The sequence below is a fragment of the Heterocephalus glaber genome, unplaced genomic scaffold (assembly GCF_053883595.1).
Source record: "Heterocephalus glaber isolate CG9 unplaced genomic scaffold, H.glaber_assembly_v1.0 deba00001561, whole genome shotgun sequence".
Lineage (NCBI taxonomy): Eukaryota > Metazoa > Chordata > Mammalia > Rodentia > Bathyergidae > Heterocephalus > Heterocephalus glaber.
The window spans coordinates 6,280,932-6,304,646 of NW_028258349.1; the positions used below are offsets into that span (position 1 = coordinate 6,280,932).

At 40.5% G+C, this 23,715-nt stretch overlaps 1 long non-coding RNA gene across 2 annotated transcripts in view; it reads left to right on the forward strand.

The window, feature by feature from the left end:
• The window catches only part of LOC101708362 (uncharacterized), a 90,383-nt gene that overhangs the window by 45,850 nt on the left and 20,818 nt on the right, over positions 1-23,715 (forward strand). The window lies entirely within an intron of this gene.

Consider the following 23,715-nt stretch of genomic DNA (forward strand, 5'->3'; position numbering starts at 1 on the left):
GATGTTCCATATAAATGTAATTATTGCACATTTTCTTCAGCTTTGGGCCTCAGGACTGCCACCAATTCATGAAAAACTTACCACTCACAAATCTACTATGTGTAGTGGACTCTGGATATTTGTCTGGGCTCAGCCCCTTAATAATTATATGATCCTGCTCTATTTTTTTGGCTTTGCTGTCCTCTGCCTCCATGAATTGTTACCTTTGCCACCTTGTGTGCACCATGTTGTTTCTGCTCTGCCATGTCTGTTTGTCACCCCTGCCTTGGAGTCGGCTGATTATAGACTGAAACCTCTCCAAACTGTAAGCCAAATAAACCCTTTCTCTTCTAACTTTGGTCTTGGGTATTTTGTCTCACCAATGAGAGAAAGTAATTAACACAGAAATTTGGTACCAGGGAAGTGGGGTCATTGCTGTGACATTACCTGACCATGTGGCTCAGAAGTCTTTAGAACTGCCTTGTGAGAAGGGAAAGAGGAAAGATCCGGAGATGCTGGTTACAGAAGTAGCATTGGAATGCCTTAGGCTGTTTTGTATGGGAGATTCTAGTTAGAGCTCAGAAGACCAGAAATCTGGTAAAGACCAGGCTCAGGAGATTTCTGCCAGGAAAAAAGACTACATTTTGGGTTGGACTCCTGATGATGTGCGTTATGGCTTGGCAGAAAGTTTGTCTGCATTTTGTTCTTCTCTAGAGACTTTGCCTAAGACTGAGATTAGGGGCAGTGGACTAATTAATCTTGCAGAAGAAATTTCAAGGCAGTTGAATATTGAGTCAGTGGCATGGCTACTTTTGAGAGCTTTTAGCCAGATCTATGTTGAGAATCAAGAGCATAAAGTCCAGAAGAATGATTTAAAATATTTTGAGTTTGTCGAGGAAGGAAGTTCCATTAAAGCTATGAACTCCAAAGATAGAGCAGAGGAGACCTTGCTTTATGAGAAGGAGCAGGAGAATAGAAAAGATGGCCTAAGAGGATCACAGGAAGCAGAAGGATTGCATTCTTTGCAGCTTCAGAGTTGTAAAGGTAAAAAATTTTGCTGGGAGAAGAAAGCCCCAGAGCACCATGTTCCAGAATGGTGGTAGCCTAGGGAAGTTGCTCCAAAATGGCGGCTTAGGGAAGTTGTTCCTCGGGAGTTGATTCATAGGCTTTGGACCCCTACAGCCAAGAGAGAGGAAAGACTGGCTACTACTGCTCCAGCTGGCAGCAGACCTTGGCATCATCGATGTGGCACTAGTTTTAGGCGCAAGTAGAATGCAAGAGTTGTGGGGTGAGGAAGGCTTCCACCCAGATTTCAGAAGAAGGCCTGGAAGGCCAAGCAGTGTGCTCCTGAGAGCACAATATGTGAAACTGTGAGTGTGAACCCAAAGGTGCATTGGAGACCCCAGAAATTTGGAGAAACCAGGAGCATGGATCATCTGAGGAAAGCTACAAGGAGGGAGCAGAGCCAGTCCAAGAAAGAAGCTGTAAGAGCTACAACCACCGAAAGTGCCATGGGGCAGAGCCACCAAAACCCTTTGGAGTTCACAACTTGCCAGATTGTCTCAGATGCTGGAAGTGGAACTGTAATGCCTGCCCTGCTGGATTTTGGACTTACTTTGGTCCTATGCCTTTGTACCTTCCTATTTGCACCTTTTGGAATAGAAATGTCTATCCTGTGCCATTGGATGTTGGATGTGTTTGACTTCTCATTTCTACAGGGGAGTGCAGCTAAGAGTTTGCCTTAAAACTCATGGGAGACTTTGGATTTGGACTTTTCAGCAGTGCTGAAACTATTAGGACTTTGGCAACTCTCAGAGACGGACTTTTGTGTAAAGGAATGTACATGAATCTTTGAGGGGCTAGGGAAGGAATGTTATGGTTTGGGTCTAAATGTTCTCCCAAAGCCTCATGTAGTCATAGGCTTAATCTAGAGTGTGTGAAGCTGGAACTGATTTATGGTGCAGTGCTAGGCTCAAGGGCACTAGGATTAAGGGTGTGAATGCTGCCCTCCCTAAGTAGTCTGAGTAAGGTAAAAGGGGCAGGGAGACACTGTTAAACTCTTTTGTTTTGCTTTTGCTGACTTCCACTGCCATGAACTGAAGCTTGTTCTTGTCACCTTTGCCACCTTGTGCACGCCATGCTGTTTCTGCTCTGTCATGCCTGTTTGTCATCCCTGCCTTGGAGTTGGCTGATTATGGACTAAAACCTCTACAAAGCAAATAATCCCCTTCCCTTCTAAAAACAAAAATAATAATAATTATATGATCCTTAGAAAGTTCCTTAAAATCTGGATCTCAATTTTTTTCAATTAGAAAATGGGCTTAATAAAAGTATCTATGTGTTCAGAGCAGTGTCTGGCCCATGGTATGCATTTTTTGTTGGCTATTATCAATTTAAAAAGGAGGAGGAATAGAAAGCAAAGAAAGAAGGTCCAACAAGTACCCATGTCTCCAAAGCTTCCCTTGGTCAGTTTATGTCTACCCAGAAGAAGACTCCTAACCTGTCAGGGTTTATCTCCTAAAAAACAGAGAACCCCTGAGGACCCTATAAATCCGTGGAGGTTAGATGACACAGCAGTTTGGGAACATCACCTGTAGACGTCAGTCTCCTTTGTTATAGGTCAAATCAAGGGAAGCAAAAAAGTAGTTTTGGGAGCAAACAACCCCAGATGAGTACAACTTTATGTGATGATGTAAATGGAGCAGTTCCTCTGACTGCATCTCAAATGAAGCACAGCAACATACTCACCTTGCCTCTGGGGAAAGGATCATTCTTCAGGAATCAAAGGCTCTCCTTTCTGACATCACTGGGGTAAATTAAAGGGATCAGTGGGCACCTTAATATGTTAATCTGGTAACCTAAGAATTCTTTCAACTGTGTGTCATCCACTCTTCTCATTTTGTTTCAGCATCTGCACATTATTAAACCTGTTGCATCCTGATTAGATCTTTGTGTAGGTGTATGTGTGTTGCTATGGAAAGGCACATAGATACTGGTTAATATTGAAAAAAAAAGGTATAGAATAGCGTGTTCTAAATTATCCTGTTAAATGGATGCACGTTGAGGCAATACTCTTAAGTGAAATAAATAGGACACACACGTGTAAATACCGAATAGTTTCTCTAGTGTGAGAAACTGAAAGTGTAAATAAGGACTAAAAGGTATAATAGGTAATGTGAAATAGGAAGAAAAGGGGCAAAGGGGAAGGGGAAGTGGGAGGGATAGGGGAAAGGAAAGAAGGGAATGGAATTAATATGAGAAAATGAAAAAATGGAAAGAAAGTCTGTAAATAGGGAGGGATGGAGGGGTTGAAGGGAGGGCAGGGGAAGGGGGAAAAATAAGAACCAAGAGAGATTATGTGAAGGTGCAAATTTCCAATGATGAATGTCATTATATTGTACACCTAAAATGTACCAATAAAAGGATATACAAAATTTTTTTTTTAAATTATCCTGTTAAAAGGGGAAAAAAACAATAAGCATGGAGCAAATTCAAGAATAAAGTCTACAAAATCTTAATAGCAGTTATCATTAAAGGATATCAATAAATGAGTATGTACATTTGGAAGTAATTGGTGAGGGGGTGTGGGGAATGGAGAGGAGGATTTTCAGTCTATACAAGTATTAACACCAATATGATCTAAGGAGAAAAGTTAGGACTCTCCCTACAGCTTTACCCATGTAGTCCACAACATCCTGTATTTCTATTTCTCGTTCAAGGTTTGCTGGGTAAACAAGTGAAGTCACCTATTTTATGTAAGTTGAAGACACATTGTAAAGAGGCCCCCATGTTAAAGTGTCTTTTTTGATGAGAAAATGGTACCCAATAACAACATAGAATGAAGTGAAGAATCTTAGGAAAAAGGAGCAAGTTTAGAGGATTTATCACATTCCACTGAAAGTAGGAGGTTGAACTCTAATGGCTCAGATATTAACATGGGGAACACTGGCAACAGGTGGAATGGCTAAGAGCCCTCAAGAGGATATCTGCCTTGGTCAGTTCTTTTGAAGTTGTCACAATTTTCCATAACAAACCCACTCAGTGCTGTGAGATATATCTTATTACAAATGAAGACATCAGAAAAATAGGCTTCATTTGAAGCCTGGTTTTTGCTGGATGCACCTTCAATCCACTGCGAGGGGGCCTGTGTTTATTCCCAGACTACAAGCAGAAAAATAATATATCACCACAAAGAGTAGCCCTCATAGGAAAGAGTACACTCAAATTAGGATAATTTGAAAATTTGTGTTAAAAAATTACAGAAGTCCAGGGAAGGTGTGGGAAACAAACAAAGGCAGTGCAGGAATCCAAGCTAGTGAACCAGGAGTGGTCATCAGCTCTAGACCTGAAGAGAAAATGTTATAGCTTAAATCTAAAATATTCCCCCAAATTCTCACATGAATGGAAGATGCTTGCATCATGGGAGTCCTACGCTTACCCATTGATGAGTTCAGTGGTTGAAAGTACTGTTAAGAGCTGAGGCTGGTTAGACATGGGTCCCTGGAGATATGACCTAGAAGCATATATTCTTGTCTTCTGCTACTCCTTTCCCTCTCTGCTTCTAGGCTGCCATGGCACATTTTTTTTTACATGCCCCTCTGCCTTCTTGTTCCTGCCTTGCAGCCAGCCTACCATCGGCTGAAACCATGAGCAAAAATAAACTTCTCTTCTTTAAGTTGTGAGTGTGGAGTATTTTGTGCAAGTGATGGGAAAGTGACCAAGATGGAAAAGAAAGGAGTGATTTCAGGTTTATGATCACAGGTCCTCTTGAGGGGAGGACAAAGGGCAGAGCCACCTAAGCAGATGAGCAGGAGAGAAGCCTCATTCTTCTGACTCCTGCCAAATTTCTCCCAGAGTCCTTTCTTGTAACTGAACTCAACCAAAAGCCAGACAGAAGACAGAGGCCCATTGCTGTACTACTCAAAACGTTCTCCTGGGGCAGCAGTAGGATCGAGTTAGCATGGAGGTATGAATGGAAGGTAGCACATAATTGTTCCTGACAGAAGGATGGTAACTTAAAGGTAAGAAATAGCTTTGGGTGGGAGCTAGGTGAGGCTAAAAATGTCCTCTACGTGTGTCAAGTAGAAGATAGGGAGGTCATATGCAGCAAGAAGAAGACATCAGTTACTCTGCATGTGGAGCAGTTATGTTTCAGGGAAAATTCACACAGATTGCATTTCCAATGGGTTGGGGCTCCTTGGCATATAAAGATAGGTTAGATGAAGAAATAGCTTTTTATTCCCATCAACTCATGAATTCCCTGGGTGCCTGAAAGCAGAGCTTTTGTCTTTCACTGGTCGTGTGCACTCAGAAGTGGAAAATAAGAATTCACCTTGCATCTGGGGGTTGTGACTGTCTGCAGTACCCCAGGTCTTCTCCCCAGAAATGTCTTGCCTTCCTCTTTCCTTTCATCTTTCTCTTTCCCCTACCAAGTTGCTTTGCTTTCATTCGTGTATCCCCAAGTCTCTTATGACAGTTATCTTTCTAAACCACAGATCTTTTTGTACTTCCCTCCATGTGTACTTTGACATCATTCTGGAGAGCAATTCTACAGCCTCTAGTACATTGCAAAGGCACATCAAACATTGTAATAGCTCCTGTTTGCCCCTAAGGAATGAGTTCCTCCAGTTCAGTGGAACACTGGAGGCCCTTTCCTCACTGGCTGCAGATCTTTTTAGCCTCCCTCTGCACTGGCCTCACCTGAGCATGTGAGTCACACCCAAGTGACGCATGTGCCCACAATACTCTTATAGCTCTGTATGCTTTTGATCAGGTAATTCCTTCTGTAGAATTTTGCTTCCCCATTTTCCCTTCAGCAGCCTCGGCTGTGATTGATCTCAACCTTCAAACCTAACCCAAATGCTATTTCTTCTATGAAATCTTCACTTAAGTCCTTGGGGTTTCCTTAGCCTTTTGTATAAATCATTTTCACTCCACATTTGCAATTCCTTGTGTACTACCATCTCCCAGGATTCTAAACTGACAGATGAAAACAAGATGCTACCTTTGGCCCCTCTTCTTCCCATAGATCCTTCCAACGTTCAGACCCCACCCCTGTTCTTGCTGCACCTTACACATCTAATTGGCAACACATATGGAGCCCAGACAGCTGGAAACTGCAGCCCATGGGTCAATTCTAGACCAATCACTTATTTTTTTAAAAAACAAAGTTTTATTGAAACACAGCCAAAACACTCATTTACATATTGTCTTGACTGCTTTGGGTACTTTTTTTAGTAGTTAAGCAGAAAAGTTTACTAGTTAGCCCATTACAGGAAACGTTTGTCAACTCCTGATGTAGCACATTACAAATGCACATCATTTAACAATACATAATTTTATAATTAATATAATAATTTTGAGTGAAAAGCAAGTTGAACAGTGATAATGACAGTATGGAAAAATTATGTACATGTAAAAGTACACACAAAATATGTAAATACAAACATACACGATACAGAACATTACAAATCAGCTAGAAATATACACATTAAATATGATAATTATTTCTTCTGAAAAGAGGAAAGAAAGGGGAACTCAGGCTAGTTGTCAAAAGTTTTAGTTTTATTTCTCTTTTACAAAAGAGTAAATGCAAATATGAGAGAAATATTAACAACTAGTCATTTTGATAGTAGAAATAAAGGCACTTATTATTATCACTGTTGTACTTTTGTATTTTCAGTTTTCAACGTAAAGACAAACCTTTCTTCAGATTTCATTTGCCTGCATCCCTTTGCCAGTTTTTAATTTCCCCATCAGAATAATGGCCCCAGCTCATTTTTGTTTTGTTTTGTTTTGTTCTGTTCAGAAATGGGGATTTAATCCAAGTCTCCCACATGCTAGGTGTTGTGGGTTAAATCTGAAATCCCTCCCAAAAGATTCATGTGCTCATGGGTGGGAGTCTGGGAAGGTGATTGGATCATGGGGGTACACAGCTGACTTGTTAGGAGGTGGGGTCTGGTGGGAAGAGGCAGGTTGTAAGTTACATTCCCAATCTTCAATGCCTGTTCTTACTTTTATTCCTCCCACACACATTGAAATATGGCATTACTAAAGCAATTATCGACATAGTCTCCAGTATGTTTGTCTTACTCACTGGAATGTGAGCTCCTTGAAGACAAGTACAATTTTGAATTCAGGCCAAAGTGGGTTTCTAAACATATTTGAGATGAATTGTATTGACTTCTCTTATAGCAATAACAAAATATTACTCTAATTGTAGTCATTTTTTAGATCTTCTGAATAAGACAAGAGCTCCTTGAGAACAGGGATTGTGCATTACCGGTTTCTAAAACCTTTTGCCTGGCACCCAGGTAGTTAGCTGAGTCTTGGCTCATAATAGCCACCCCAGTAGAGTAAGCATAAATCATAGACCCATCTTTCATTTACATAACTTACCCAGGTGAGAACAAACAACAGTGAAAATGATTAATGAACTAAAAATCAAAGAACTTGATGAAAAGTTTAGAGGAGATCAAAGTGGAGGTTTAAAGGCAACAGTACAAAACTCTGCCACCTTCTCTTTATCTTTATCTATTTTGTGGCCACTGTTTCTGTTTCCTTTACCAGCCTTTAGCACAAGGAGGTCTTCTTAAAGTAATCACAAGAGTAGCATCCCCAGACCTGCCAATTCAGAAGCTGGATCCAGATCTTGCCAAACACTCCGGCTGATTGGGATGCACCCTTGAGTCCGAGAACAACTGCTACATGGTCCTGTGCCTTCCTGGTCTACTTACTAGTGTTGGCTCTTACCTTGGGCAAATTCATGATCTCTCAAGGACCCCATTGCAAACCACAACTAACATTCAAATCTACCACAGACTCATCCTAACTACTTCCAGGCTTCTTCAAGTTGTTGACTGAGTTCAATTCCTTATGATTTTAAAATTGAGGCTCCCGTTTCCTTGGTACAGTAACTGTCAACTAGGGCCACTTGCAATTCCAAGAAGCTGTCCATATTTCCTGACACCTGACATCCTCCATCTTCAAATTCAGCAACAAAAAATCTCCCATCTCCCTCACATCCAATTTTTCCCAGGCTTCTCACTGTATCTCTGGGAAGAACCTTATTCCTTTGAAGGATTTACTTGCTTAGGTAAGGCCCACTCAGGATAATCCCTATGTTTTAAGATCAATTGATTTGGGCCCCTAATTAAATCTGTAAAACCTTTAGCATCAGCATATAGATTCTTGTTTGGTTGAAAAATGTGGAGAAGGTTTGTAACCCCCACCAGGGTGGGGATCTTGGTGGTCATCTGAGAATTCTGCTGAGCACATAATCTTCTGTTATTTGATTCGTGCCTGTCTCCTCTATTAGCTTTCTAACTTTATCTCCCACTGAGTTATTCTTCACCCACACTGGGCCTGACATTCCTGTCTCTGTATCTCTGCCCACACATCATTACTGTCTAAAATGCCCTTTCCTGTCATTTTTACATGAGACCTCTCAGGTTCCTGTTGGAGGAAATCCCTTCTCCTCTGTGCCCAGATAACACTTTCGACATCTAGGGTAAAACATGTTGTTCAGGTTAGAATCACTGATGCTAAGCTGTCAGGTCTGTGTTAGCCTGGGAGTGAGTAAAGGGCAAGGAGAACTGCTCATTTTCAACTGCCCAACCCCATGGCACCCAGATCCTAGCAAAATATGGGTTAGATTTTCAACAAACATAAGAAGAACTGAAGAAAACTGAACCCAGAAATGGCCAAATTATTGAGGGGAAGTGAGAGAGCAGGTGAAGATGAGTGGAGGAAAGGGCCAGTGGAGAAATGATCGTAAGAGAGGGGCCTACCTGGGCCAACCAAGGACCTCCCCTGCTCATCTGCTCATGACCTCTTTATAGTCAGAAAAGATCACTGAAGTCAAGGCCACTGGAAGTCTCATTGCTCATCTTAGGCCATAGAAACCATTGGTGCAAACACAACAGCCAGGGTAGAGGCACTCTTATGTGGAGAACAGTCTACCATCTTCAGTCACATTTACTGATTATCTTAAAAGGGGCTGGACATCAGCAGAAAAGGTACAGGTTTGGATTCTTAAATTTTCGTGCACATTAAAATCTGAACATTTAAACTGGTATATGCCTTAGGTGAAATTCAAGTAGTGAGAGACAGCTATGCAGAAAGAAGAAAGGAAATGGCCTATGGCATAGAAGTTATCCAAGAAAGTGTAAGCGATATCTTGCATGTTTGAATTCAGGGATAGATGATGATTGAATTCAGGGTGATCAGGACAGGGCCTTTCCACTGGGACTCTGTCTGGTGGTCCTTAGTACAACACCATCAAGAAAGCCCTCATAACGACGCTGACCCCTCATCCACAGGTGGGAATTTGAGCACCGTAAGAGAGGAAGCTCACACGAGCAAGAGACCCGCGGTGGCAGATGCAGGGTCACTCTTGGGCCAGCACATGATCATCATGCACTGATATTTGCATCATCTCAAAGGGGAACAACCAACACCCAAGTTACCTGGTCCACAGGTATTCATCCTGCTTTTGTTCACTGCATGGTTGCAAGAGAAGTATGGTGTGAACTATCAGAGAAAAGGGTAGGGAGAAGACAGGCCTGGAAGGGAAGGAGCCCTTGGTGGGCAATAGAACAAGCTGAGGCCCATTCCTAGCTGACAAACTCCAGGGAAGTAACTAATAAAGCAATAGAGGAATAGTGAAAAAAATACATTATATTTTCCTAAAATATTTTTATTAACTGTAGGGAGGAGTCCCTATGGTTTTAAATTTTAACTGGAAAAAAGGAAGAAGGGAGGAGGGAGGGAGAGATGGAAAGATGGAAGAAAAAAGAGAGGAAAGAAACAGAGAAGGTGAAAGAGAAGCAGAAAGGAAGAAAAACCAAGACTAATAGAAAAGGTACAGAAATACGGAAGTATCTACTTTTGACTGTCACTGTACCTCTTTGGGTATGGTACTAGCAATAGCTCATGTGCACCTAGCCCCTCAAATCACTGTGTGATTGCTTTGCAAACAAAGAGGCCATAGTCATCCTATTTCTCAGTCTTTCCACCACCTAGCAAAGGTTTTCCTAGAGTGCCTGCTGCCCGCTCAGGTCATCTGGCAGCCACAGCAGAACTCATTACTATGGGAAAATTGCTTCCCATCATCTAATGTGCCCTGTTGGCATCCATGGGGACCTGAACCCCAAAGACTGCTTAAAGCTGACCATGAAATATTTAGAACTGGAGATATTACTTTGAAAATGCTTCAGAATATAGAACTTTATCCAGAAAAGGAGCTTCATCCCTGCTCATTAGGGCAGTAATTTAATAGGGATTCCATTATAGAGTATTTATGCTGCAATAATCAGTTACCACCAGTAAATTAAAATATAAATTAGGCTTTTAGGGGGTAGAGGAAAGAGGAAGTTTGAAATCAATTGGTTTTGCATGCTTACAAATACATATTTCACAGTGATAGTGCTTAAATCTCAAAACCAAGCCCAGCCACAGGACTTGGCAAGTAGCATTGACTTTGTTTTTTGAAGGCTACTTACTGGTAGGACTGGTGTGATTTCTTTTCCTTTTTGCTTTTTAAAAAATACCAGTGTAAGGACTATAGCAATACCTGACATTACTAAATGATTTTTTTGTGCAAGATACTATGCTAAATCATTCACAGGGATTAACTTGCTCAATTATCAAAACAAATCTATGAAGTAGGTCCTATTAGATTCAGAAATTGAGCCAAAGACTAAAAATCACTTCCTGTAGCCCAGGTTTCATAATTCAGCAGCCCAAAGGCAACTTGGGACCATGACAGCTCCCCTATAACAATAATAATTGTATGTGTACATACTCACATATGTGTATTTCTATGTCTCTCATTTCCATGTCTTTGACAGGAAAGGTTTTGCCACAGCTGCCACCAATCCCTAATGTCTTTTACCTTGTCCACTGCACCTATTTATTCTGCCTATATGCCCCCTGAAGACACGTGGGTTATTAAACTTATTTGGAACAAGTCTGCAGCTTGGGCAACATGGGTCGTGTGTGGGATGAGGTTATGTCTTAGAGAAATAATAGAATTCAGAAATTCAGCTCTGCAACAGTAGGAGGCTCATCTATCTTTTCTGCCTCAGGTCTCCTTAGGGCTTTGCCTTTGGGAGGTGTCTCAAGTTGGGTTTTCCAGGAGCAGATGCTGGGAAAGAAATTTAAAAACTGAAGGAAAGGCAAGGAAATAGGCTTAGCACAGCTGAAGCCATCTGCTGACCACACTGCCAGCAGCTGGGCAGCAAATTCTCCCTGGAAGGGGCCTCTGGGAAGCCCATGTTGACCATCTCCATATTGACCTCAAGAGGTCACTTCCAACTCCAACTTTAGCTGGTAATGTCAAATCTCTCTCTGGTGCTGCTTATCAACCAAAAAAGGCCAACTCACCACTTGAGTGTTGTGGGCTGAGCTGCCTAGAATCTGCATGAATTCCTAGGACAGCCCGGAAGGTGGGGAGAGAACCACTAAATCTAAATAACCCAGAGGACCTTTATTGTTGATCTTTCTCTGGGTTATCTTGTTGCTAGTGAAACAAATCCTTGTCTAAACCTAATTACTTCACAAAGGCTCCATCCTCAAGTAGTGTTAGGGGCGTTAGGGCTTCCACCTATGAGTCTGAGGGAGTGGGGGTCATAAGTCAGTGCATAGCAACCCTTACTATGAAGAACATCACAGAGATAAAAGCTCTCTCAAACATCGGCAGACAGAGGTGACACGGATCTCCTGTTTCTTACCCTCTGACCTGGCTCAGTTTGTTTTCTTTGAGTCCTATAGAACAGGTATTTTGGTTTAATCTCTCAAACCAAAATGCACTCCAGAAAATGTTCTCGTGAAATGAGTAAACCCAAGCTCAACAGGGATATGTTCTTACTGCTAGGACAGAAATATCAAGGATACATCATACCCTCTTTCTTCCTGAGTTCTCACTCAGGCTGTTTAGTATAATACGATCAAGCAAGGCGGTTCTCACCAGAACCTGACTATGCTGACACCAGGACCTTGGACTTACAGCCTCCAAACCTGTGAGAATATATATTTCTGTTGTTTAAGAATGAGGGTGGTGGAGCAGCAAGGGCAGGAGCAGGCAGCCTTAGGCACAGCCTTACATACTATCTATTTTCTTTTCCAGAGCTCTGATGTTGATCATAGTCCTACCTACATTTGTAGTAGATTAAGTGCATAGACACTTTGTAGTGCATAGATAAGAGATGTCCTTGCTCAATACCCAGCATTTAAGATAATACAGGGTAGGCCAGGGATTTAGCTCAGTGGTTCCACAGCCTGCCTTGCAAGTGGAAGGGCCCGAGTTCGATCCCCAGTACCAAAAAACCCCCCCCCAAAAACAAAAGATAATACAGGGTAAAAGGCTCAAGCTTCAGTTTGAGGCCTCCCTCTCTGCGTCGTTGTACAATGACATCCTCTTTGTACAATGAGGATGTCATTCACCACCATCTGCATAAGCTTAGGAAGGAATTCCAGAAAATGCTGAGACTCCCTTGAGATGAAGCTAGGGACTGCCCCTTGTGCTTCAACAGAGCAGCACATTTTCTTGCACATCACTATTGGAAGGTGCTCGTGAGTTGCATTTCCGGGGCTCTGCCCCTCTCTGCTCTGCCTTTCTTCCCTCAATCCCACACCAAGGCTCTCAGAAGTTGCTGCAGTGGAGCTGCAGAACAGCCAGACCTTTTGTCGCTCTTATCTCTTCCTTTTAGTCACCAGCCAACTCTTCTCATATCATACCTGGGCCCACCTATTTTTCTGACCCTTCCTACCTTCCTATCATGAATAGTTCCTCCTTGCTTGGGTCCTGGAACAGAGACATGATGTATGGACGTTAATTTCTTGGCTGTGATCAATGTACCCTGCTGATGTAAGATGTCAACTCAGCAGGAAGATGGAAACTCCCTCTACCTTAACCCTGATACCTGCCACCTGTGCGACCTTGAAGAGAGGGCCTCCACCCCTCGTATCAATCAAGTGGGAATAATGACACCTATTTCCCAGCTGATCGTGGCGCTTACATGAAATAATGTACACCGAGTGTCTGGAAGCCATTTCCTAGGTCACTACAAAGTGTTGTTCCTAAGAAGCCTGGGCTCCTTTTCTGTGTGAAGGCTCTGCCCATAGACCACAGTTAGACTCCCTGAGTGTCTCAGTCAATAGAGGATATTAGCAAATGCTTAGCCAAGGGTTCTGGCTGCATTTACTCCCACATTTACCACCACAGAAAGTAAATAGCAGAATAAATTGCCCATCTGCTACCATCAATCACAAATACAATCTTCGCCCACTGTAACACAAGACAAATACAGTAATGACAAAATCCATAGCTAGGGAGATGATAGAGTGCTGGTCAATACTTCTCACTCTACACAGTCCCAGTCCATGATCTATTATTTAAATGCATGGTAAGTGACTAAAGCAATCAACATGCTACCAGTCTTTGCTGTTATTAGGCAAATTGCTTACTTTGAGCCTTGTGCCTAGAGGTCTCTGAATGAAATCTTTTGGGGTGGACAGTTTTAGGATAGAGAACCACAAGAGGCAGAAAACTGAGAGCTGATTCATGAAGAAAAATCCTTGTATTTTTAAGAGCCCAAAGAATATTCTTTGTCATTAGTGGGTAGAAAGAATCACCAGATAGAAAAGACAAATAGATAATAGTAACTTAGTATTGTTCAGTTTTCTAAGAACATACACATACATGAAATAAATTTAAAATAAATTCTCCAGGGTTTAAAAGAAAGACATTTTAACAAATATAGAAAAGCCCAAGAAAAAAATCAAATGATGTAATTTCATTGCCCTGAAATAGCCCCTATTAAAATATTGTTCTTATATTTTTAGACTTTTTCTTATCCATCTGGGTACATGCATATACACACAAAAATCCTATGTCATCTAACTGTTCTTCCTTCTCTTTCTCTGTCTCTCTCTCTCATTCTGCCTTTGTGTATGTGTGTGAGAATGATGCATAGTATGTATATATACACACAATGTGTGTGTGTGTGTATATATATATATATATATGGGGTAGATTTAAAAGTGTTGATATAGGCACAATTATAAGCTATATATAACACTACTGATAATATATGTGAATAATCATTCGGGTTGCATGCCATTTTGTTATATAAATGTGCCCTGGTTTACTTGAGTACTTTCCCATTGTTGGACAGTGAGTTATTTCACTTTTAAGTAATTATGAAGAGCACTTTAAAAACAAGGTAGTTCATCAAAGTTTTGTCACATCCTTGATTAGCTCTTCAGGATCAAATCCTGGAAGAGCAATTACTATGTCAAGATTTTTTTATACATTCCCAAATTGCCCTTCACACAGGTTTACCAATTCACATCACCACCATCAGAGTATGTGTATATTTATTTTCTTATATCTTGAGCAACCGTAGGTTTTATCTTTTAAAAAAGAATTTTACCAGTTAAGTTAAAATAATACTTCATAGTTCTACTTTGTATTAAATAATTTTAGCAAGACATTAATCTTGGCTCATTCATTATTGGCTCCATTTGACAGATGAGGAAAGAAAGCCTGGAGAAAGTAAATTGCCAGTCAACATCATATAGTAAGGAAATTCCAAAATAAGGTATATGAAGTTAAAGCATGTGCATCTTGAGTCTAAAATTTCTATAACAAGAGTGATTTTTATTGAACCTTTATAAAATTTGCCTCTTTGTGGCATTTACAGATCACACATTTGAGTTTAATGAAAACAGATTTTAGTAACGAGTATGACAAAAGGGTAATCTAATTACAATAATGTCTCTTTTGCTTTAAGTTAATAAAGCAAGTTCTTTGTTCTGAGAAGTAGGTTGTGTGCAGGGGTACACATGCACATACATGTGTTTTTTGTGTTTGGGGACCCCTATTGTGAACATAGTGCAAGAAAGGCCTTCTTTTCTAGACTAGAATCTCACTGGTGATTCGAGTCATGAATATAAACAGAGCCTTCAAGCTCACATTGAGGATCTAACTGGAAGAAGCCACTGCCCCTGGGATTGATGACATTCATTTTACAAATACTTCTTAAACAACTGTGCTTATTAATGGGGACAGAACTATGAATGCCGTGGAACACCTCTTTCCTCATTGTTCTTCTGTTTCCTCAAGTGGAATTGGAAGACCAGATACTGACATTTCAGAATATACATGCAACTCTGGGTCATCAGTAAAAGATTAATGATATGGAAGGCTGTTTACATGCAGTAAATGCCAAAAATCCAAATAACCATTTTCAAGAGGATATATGAACTATCCATTCGTATGTTAAAACTAACCAGACAAATCAAATTTTATGCCTGCCATGTTGAATTCAGCAAGGTTTCCTATGGTCACAAGTACAATTGGCAAATAAATTCCTGGATCATTTTGTTTATACTTCAAACAAGCCAGACTTTGCAGATTTACAAAGCAAGTTGTACTTTGATTAAAAATTGGTAAGTCATTAATGATTGGCATTACTGTCTTAATTTCATCAAGTATGTTTGAATGTTACAACACAGTTGTGATCAGTCAATACACATTTGGGAAGCTTCCAGAAAGCAAGATGTAAGGCTGAATGAATTGTACAGGAACAATGGAAGTCTGAAGAAAAATCTCATCTCTGAGTTTACATTGGAACCCTGATAAATCTCTCCTCTAACCAATATTTGGCAACAGACTTACAGAAGAGTAATAGACTAGGGTTTGTGAGACTGGGTCAAATCTCCAGCTTTTCACATATGGATGACTAACAAATTTTCATGTATAATTCTTATTACACATGAGTAATTTCAGCCATCTCTATACAGATATGAGTTGTGCTGGCAATCTGGTTTATAACACTGAAATCCTTCAGTGAGTTGTCGCAAATAGTGTTTTTTACAGAAGTTGAATAGATCTAATGGCACTTCAGGGTTTTCTGGCAAATTAGACTCATGAGACTTTGACCAACTCACGTGTTCTCCCTTTTGCCTTCTCATTCCTCTGTGGTTCACCCTCTTTACCTTGCATCCTGTCTGTCCTTCTACCCTGCATTGTAGACGTCTTTGAACAGATGGATCATATTTGAGTGGAGTCCTGAGTATTAACCAGCAGCAGGGCTATTAGGAGTGAAATAGAAGCTTGAAGTGGGGCCTCAAAGGAAGGACTTTCGCCCCCTCAAATAATCGCAATGCTCAATTTTCCTATTAAAGCAACCACATATAAGAAAGGGACTTCATGCATGTGTATGCTCAGGAGACAAGGCAGATTCTCAGAGGTCTTCTCCACTGCCATGCTCTACCATACTGCACTAGGCTGATCATACACAACATATTTCTCTTGACAGATTAAATAATTAAATAAATGAATAAAACTCTTCCTCTATTTCACTGGAGTCCTGAAGCCTTAGGAAACTGCCATAGCCTCTGTTCTTTAGTGAGCCCCACATTCCTAACTGCTATAGCTGTTCCAGCTGTTTTAATAAGCACCTTGACTTGGAAGAAATAGGATACCAGGCTCCCAGTAGAGGGCACAACTTCTTATAGAAGTGATTCACTTTCTGAAGGGAACTGCCGTCTTCAAAATCTGAAGTCTAATTCAAAAGATTGACATCCTCTTTAAAATGTGAAGCACTCCCCATAATTTCCAGCTGGGTTCCACTTTGCTTCTCAGAGTCAGGCATCCCCTGGCCATTAGGCTGAAGTATTTAAAACTCCAAAATGGGGATGTAACTCAAAACAGGTCTGGGACAGATGGAGAGGGTGAGGAGAAGAGGTAGTGTCAAATGTCTCTGGAAGATGAAAGAGGTTGCCACATTTCTCTAGAGCATGATCAGGAAGTATGGATGCTAGCTGCTGCTTTCACCTAGACCTGCCCATTAGCTCTGGAAAGGCCCTTTGCATAGGTGCCAAAATCTGAGTAAGTCATTCTGGATAGTCACATTCTACTGCTTCTGAAGAATCTGTAGTTTTAAAGGCAACATTTGGGATTGAGTGTACAGTTTAGTGATAGAACTTTTGCCGCGTTTGAGCTCCAGCCAAACACACACACACACTCAAAATTCTTCAAAAAACATTATTTTGGATAAAAAGCTTTCTTAATATTTAACAGGCCTCCATGCCCTTTTACACAGGTGAGAAAATATTAGGGGCATATTTTGAGATACTGTAGAATTTTTGTTTTTGCTCTGTCATGCTTGACATACAGACATTCAGGCACGGGCAGAGCCTGTGTTTTGGGACTTGCAAGACAATTTGTTCAGTGCTGAGCAGACTTAGACTTCCACGGTTTGAATACCATTGTTAATTGTTTTATATTTTTTCTCATTTTCTTCTCAGGAAAATCAAGAGTTATATTTTTGCTCTTCCCTCTCCTTTCTATATCAATAGCCCTGGTTTCAGCTCCAACATTTCCCCAGTACATTCTGGGCCTGTGTGAGTGCATGTCACCTCTCCCCTTCCACCCAACTTTGGAACAGATGAGAACTTTCCCAAGACTCTTTCAGCTTACTGGGCTCATTCGTGTCAGATCTCTCACTATATATCTTTCTAATTAAATTCATCAAATTAAAAAAAAAACTCTTTGTAGCCATAAAAGTTCTCTACATTTCTTAACTGCTTACTGACTTTCAACTACAAAGGCACTTTCTTCCTCTCTTTTATTTGACTTCAATCACCCTTTGCTAAGCATTTCAATTGTTCCAATAGAAAAGCAATACAACTAATTGGCCACACTATGAAAATGTTTAGAACCTGCTTGTGTATGTATGTACATATTTATAAATTTATAATTTTTTAAGCTCTAGAAAGAATCTTAGTTTTTTTCCTCCTAAAATCCCCTTAACAACCCCAGCCTAGCTGAGTGAAGATAGCCACAATCCTGGGCTTAGCATAGTTACGTGTAATTACCTTCAGGTGCAAAAGAATCCTTAATGCTTTGAATTCTTTTTCCACTGTATTGAAGTAAATAGAAGTAATTTATTATTGAAAGCACTGCTGCTACGCCTGTTTAGGGGGTGGGAGTTGACATTTGCAATATTGTGTAATGTATAATGAGTCTGAAATGAGTGGTTCTGATCCAGTCAGCATTGCAGGCAGCTTCCCTTGTAAGGAAAAATGATTGCAAATTAAGTTGCATATCTCCATGAAGGCAGGGAATGGCATAAACTGTGGAAATATTGATTTTGATTCTGCTTTTCTTAGAAATTGTTTTGGATGTGTATTCAGAAACAGATTTTCTCTAAGATAGAACCCTGTATTTTCTGCCAGAGAGATATTTGAAAGACATCTTTGGTAAGGATTGTTTTTCAGATGTCAGGGAAATAAAATCAATAGGGGCTAATTTCTACTTGTCACTTTCTATGAATATTGCTTGATGAGGTTGCAGACCAGCCACAAAATTAAGGGATCACTGCTTTCTGTCTCCTCATCCTTCCCTCTCAAGCCTAGACTGTTGAAAAATGGTTTTGCCACTTGGAGGAGACCCAAAGATGGGACTTGCTCAGAAAGGATAAGGTGAGAAAGTTATTAATTGTCCAAGAAGTGGAGAGGAAATAGGTAAAGGAAATGACATGCACAGGTAGCCAGGAGAATATGGAAAGGAGAGCAACCACCTGTAAAAGAGCAACACTACGGAACTGGAAAGCAAAATTGACAAGATGAAAGAATGTGTTAATTTACCTGGAAATCACACTGGAAAAGGGCCAAGTTTCTGACAAAACTTTAAGAAGTAGTATGTGCTCTCTTTGGCCATAGTGTTCCATTCTCCTTCATACCCTTGTTTGCCTCTGTTGACTTCAGGAACTTTCTGCCAGATCATTAGGAGTAAATGATTCAACATGGTGGACTGTGGAGTCATTTCTGCCTTTTGGCAAAATAGTTGGTTTGGCACAAATTCAAATATGAGTCATCATTTTGCATTTTTTGACACTACTTTTCTTACACAGAAACTGAGGCATCAGGTGCCCTTACAAGCTTTTCCTAGGAGGATTCCTATTCTTTCTCCCATGGATTGAGTATTTGGTACAAAATCAGAGGCTTCATAAATTCTCAGGACTATACCAGTTATTCCTCCCCACAAAGAGCCATATATTGTAACCAAACTCAGAAGTGAGAACTTACCACAGTGCTAAATGTCACTTCTACACTTAAATTTAGTTTCTATTCTTCTCTGACCTGTTGCATGCTCAAAGACTCATCACTGCTGTGGTGGTAATACCTGAACTTCCTTTCCTGTGGCCTTCAGTTTGATTTTAACAGTGTGATGCATTATCAGGAGATGCAAGAAAAGGAGAAAAGATAAGACAGGTCCTTTCTTTTCATATTCCATGTCTGCTGTGTTTCTGGCAGTGACTGATCCTCCCATGACTACAGATGCTAATGGACAGTTCCTCCTCAGTGGCTCAACCTCTCACTGTGTTCCAGCAATGCAATTCTTCCCTTTGTATCTTTGCCCCTAGAAATGGAACAGCTCATTGCTAGTCTCCAGATGCTTCAAAATCTCCAATTAGTTTCCTTTAGCCCTACCCACAACTCCACAGGTGGTCCCTCCTTTATAGTCTATTCATTTGAACCATCTGGGTGATTCTGGGTTTTCCTAGATTCTGCTTGACACAAACATTCCATGAGTCACTGGAAACATGAAATGCTGGAGGTTAATGAGGGAAATCGTCCTGGGAGAGGTGGAATTTGAATTGTGCCTTACAGGAATTGTATTTATCTGGATTCTGAGTTAGTTTTCTGACCTTTGCTACTGAACAATCTAGCTTAAGCATAAGGAAATTTTGCTTTATATAACTTAAAATTCAGGAGTCTGTAGTTGGATCCAGGACCTCAAACAAAAAATCATCAATACTTTTTTTCTATCTCTTAGCTCTCTTTGTTCCTTATTGTTGTTGTTCTCTGGTGAGCTGTGTTTGATGCAAAATTGACAACAAGAATCTTCAGGACTAATTTATCACAGTCGCATAGGAAAGGAAATTGTTTTACACCCAAGGTAACTTCTTTCATAGGATTGCATTGGGTTTTTTGGGGAGGGGGTTCACATCCCTTAATGCTCCTCCCCTTGCCCAGACCTACCACTGTGTCCAGAGGATTGAGCTACTATTTCCTCTCTATAATCAGGGAGTGGGGCCATTTGGATTGGGTATGCCCCAATGCTGGAAAAGGACAGCTTTCAGAAAGAAGGTATATGGAAGTTGAAACAAAATATTGTGGAGGTATCAACTCTTCCACCTATTTAGAACTCAAACCCAGAAGAGACCCAGCAGGATGATACTTATTTTCCATGAAAATAAGCTGATTTAGAAACCAAACACGGGCCGCTAAATCTCAAAGAAGGGTTTGATGAGATGTTGTTACCTGAAAAAGCTGAGCAAAGTTTTGCCACTGGAACTGTCTCTAAAACTTGTTGTCTATAGACCTACTTGAAACAGAGGCCCATGATTCAATTATAAATGTCAAGAAATTAAAAGTAATAACAGAATATCAAAAATTTCTTTCTCTGCAGTATGACCTTTCCAAAAGTTCATCCAGAGGTAAGGTTAATAGTCTTTTTGTTTCTCAAATAATGAAAAAGTTTAGCTAGGCATAGTGGGTCAAGCCTGAAATCTTAGGCCTTTGGTAATTGAGACAGGAATATTGCAAGTTCAAGGCCATCTTGGGGACCTTAGCAAGATTAAACAAAATATAAAGAAAAAGTTTGTGTTGGCATTTGGTTTATATCCATGGCCAAATCATTTACTTCCAGGGAAGCATACTATGACTGCTTAGAACATTTGTATTTCTACACTTTTAATTTATTGGTATTTTTTAAAAGCAGTATAGCTGCCTGAAAAGAATAGAGCACTCTGTCTACCCTCATAAAACAGACAGTGGCAACTTTTGATGAATTTCATCTGGAAAATTTTTAAAGGTAAAAGCCACATGTTTGTTGTCTTGGAGGTGTGGGAAAATGGGGCAAAATGACACATACATTTAAGAGGCTCAAAGACTGTATTTCTAAGGTGCCATGGTGGATCAAAAGGGAATTTTTTCTAGATAATTTTAGGATACAGAAAGCCACAGAGCAGTATTTATATAAGTACTTGTACAACATCTTTTATTTTTTTATTAGCAAATACCCACATTTTGGGTTTTCTTAATCAATTCAGCATGGTTATTTTGCCTAGTGAAATTAGAATTCCACCTTTGTCAGTTCATGGTACTCTCTATTTTCCTTAAGGTTTGAGTCTTGGAGTGCACTAGAATTTGAATCTAGGCTTTGTGACTGAATCTTGAGGATCTCCTACCATATTTGACTCCTGTTACAATCTGGTGAATGAGGCAATCTGTGATCAAATCAACCTTTCTCTAGTACATGGAGCACAGACAATAGATATGAAAAGCTCTGATTAACCAGAAAGTTTACAAATGGGCCCCTCTAGTTAATAAAGGCAGTCTTTTAAAAAGAAGGAGGAAAAGCTCATCATGATAAGCATAAAGGTAAATTCTATAGGGTTCTGCTAAGCTGCACTGTGGCCTTCTGTGATGGATAATCTTGACTGTCAACTTGATTGGCTTGAGAGATGCTTAGGAGATAGTAAGACACACTTCTGTGTATGTATGGTTCAGGCAGAGGGTGTGACCTTAAGGACTGTAACTGATCCCTGGCCCTTTTCTTTTTAACCTTTTCTCTCTTCATACTGCTTCTGGCCTCCATGGAGTAAGCAGCTTTTCTTTGCCATGCCCCTCTGCCTTACAGCCAGCTGACCATGGACTGAAATCTCTGAAACTGTGAGCCAAAATAAACATCTCTTCATTTTTGCATGTGTCAGGTAGTTTACCCTAGAAGTCTGAAAGCTGACCAATACAAAAATAAAAATTGGTACCAGAAAACTGGAGTTGTTGCTATGATTATACAAGATAATGTGGTTCAGAACCCTCTGGAACTGGTTTGTAGGAAGGATTTGAGAAAGTTTGGAGAAGCCAGTTAGAGAAAGTCTAAATGCTATAAGCAGAGCCTGATTAGCAATACTGATCAGAGTGCAAAGAATCAGACTGGTGATGGGCATAAGGGCAGTAAAGGCCAGGGACATTCAGATGGGAATGAGGACTCTTGGGAATTGCCTAGATGCCATGTGTGCTTCATTTTGTCAAAAACTTTGTTTGTACATGACCTAAAACTTTGTGTGAGACTGAGTTTAAAGGTAAAAAACTAATTGATCCAGTGGAAGAAATTTCAAGACAGCCCAGTATTCATGGTACATGAGTACTGCTGGGCAATTTCAGCCATATTTAGAGTGAGAATTGGGAATAAAAAGGAGAGCAAAAAGATTTAACCTTTTTTCAGTTTGGCAAAAAAGAAATATGTGTAAAGGGGCTGGGGATTTAGCTCAGTGGTTTAGCCACCTGCTGTGCAAGTGCAAGGACCAGAGTTTGATCCCCGGTACCAAAAAAAAAAAAGAAAAAAGAAATATATGTAAAGTTTGGGTCACAGAAAGTGTGTGTTATGTTTTAAATCTAAAATGTTCCCCCGAATTCTCATGTGTGTGTAAGCTGATATACTTCTCAGTGAATTAATCTGTCTTTAAGTTCATAGCTGAATGTGCTATTAGGAGCTGGGACCTTGTTGGAGGTGGGTCACTTGAGGCATGATCCAAAAGGGTCTATTCTTGTCCCAAGCTCCTCCCTCTCTCTCTCTGTTCACTTGATGATATGAATTGAAGAGCTTTTTTTTGCCACGCCTTTCCACCATACATACCATTTCTGCTTTGGAGCCAGTCAACCATAAGCCTAAAGAATAAAAACATAAGCCAAAATTAACCTCTCATTGTTTAGGCTGTAGGTGTCAATATTTTGCCACAGCAATGTGAAATTACTAAGACAGTGTGGTTGCTAAAGAGATTGGAACCATTAAAGTGAAATTAAGTACTTTAAAAAGGAATAAGAAAAAGTATACTTTGGAAGCATCTCAGGATCAACAAGACTCCACCCATTGTTTGCTCAAGGGTATAATTGTGTAAATGTTTCATTTGAGAAGAGGGTCTCTGGGTACCCAACTGAAGAAGAGTTGCCTTGAAAGTTGATTCCTCTGTATTCATTTCATCATGCTTAGCAATCCAGGCACATCATGCTTAGCAATGACCATGCCACTGTAAACATCGTCCAAGGCAGCTTGGCTACTGCTTGAGCCTGAAGCAGATCTTGGCACCATCCGCTTGATGCTGCCTTTCCCAACATGCAGAACTCAAGAGTTATGGTGTTCTACACAGAGGCTTCTACACAGATTTTAAAAGAAGGCCTGAGAGATCAGGCAAAAAAGTGTGTGACTGGGTCAAAGTTGCTTGCCGGGATCTTGTGAGAAGGTACTACATGAAGCCAAAGGGGCAGTGGAGACCCAGGAAGTTGGAGATGCCAGGAACAGGGAAAGTCTGCTGAGGAATGTCGCAGGCAGTGAGTGGAACCATCTCACAAGATAGGCCATGTGGATTACTACCAGCAAGGTCATAGTGATGGGGCTGCCCAACCCCTCTGGAATGCATATCTCACCGCCATGAGCTAAGAGTGTCAGATGTAAAGTTACAGGCTGCCTATGTCCCCAGCCTCCAAACTTGTAAGTGTGTGATCTTGTATGAGTAAAAGGAAATTTGCACATGTTGCTAAAGATCTTACAGTGGGAAGATTACCCTGAATTATTTATGTGGGACACAATGTCATTATTAGGGTCTCATAAGAGTAAAGCAGAAGGGGCAGAGTCAGTGAAGGAGCTATGTAATGTTA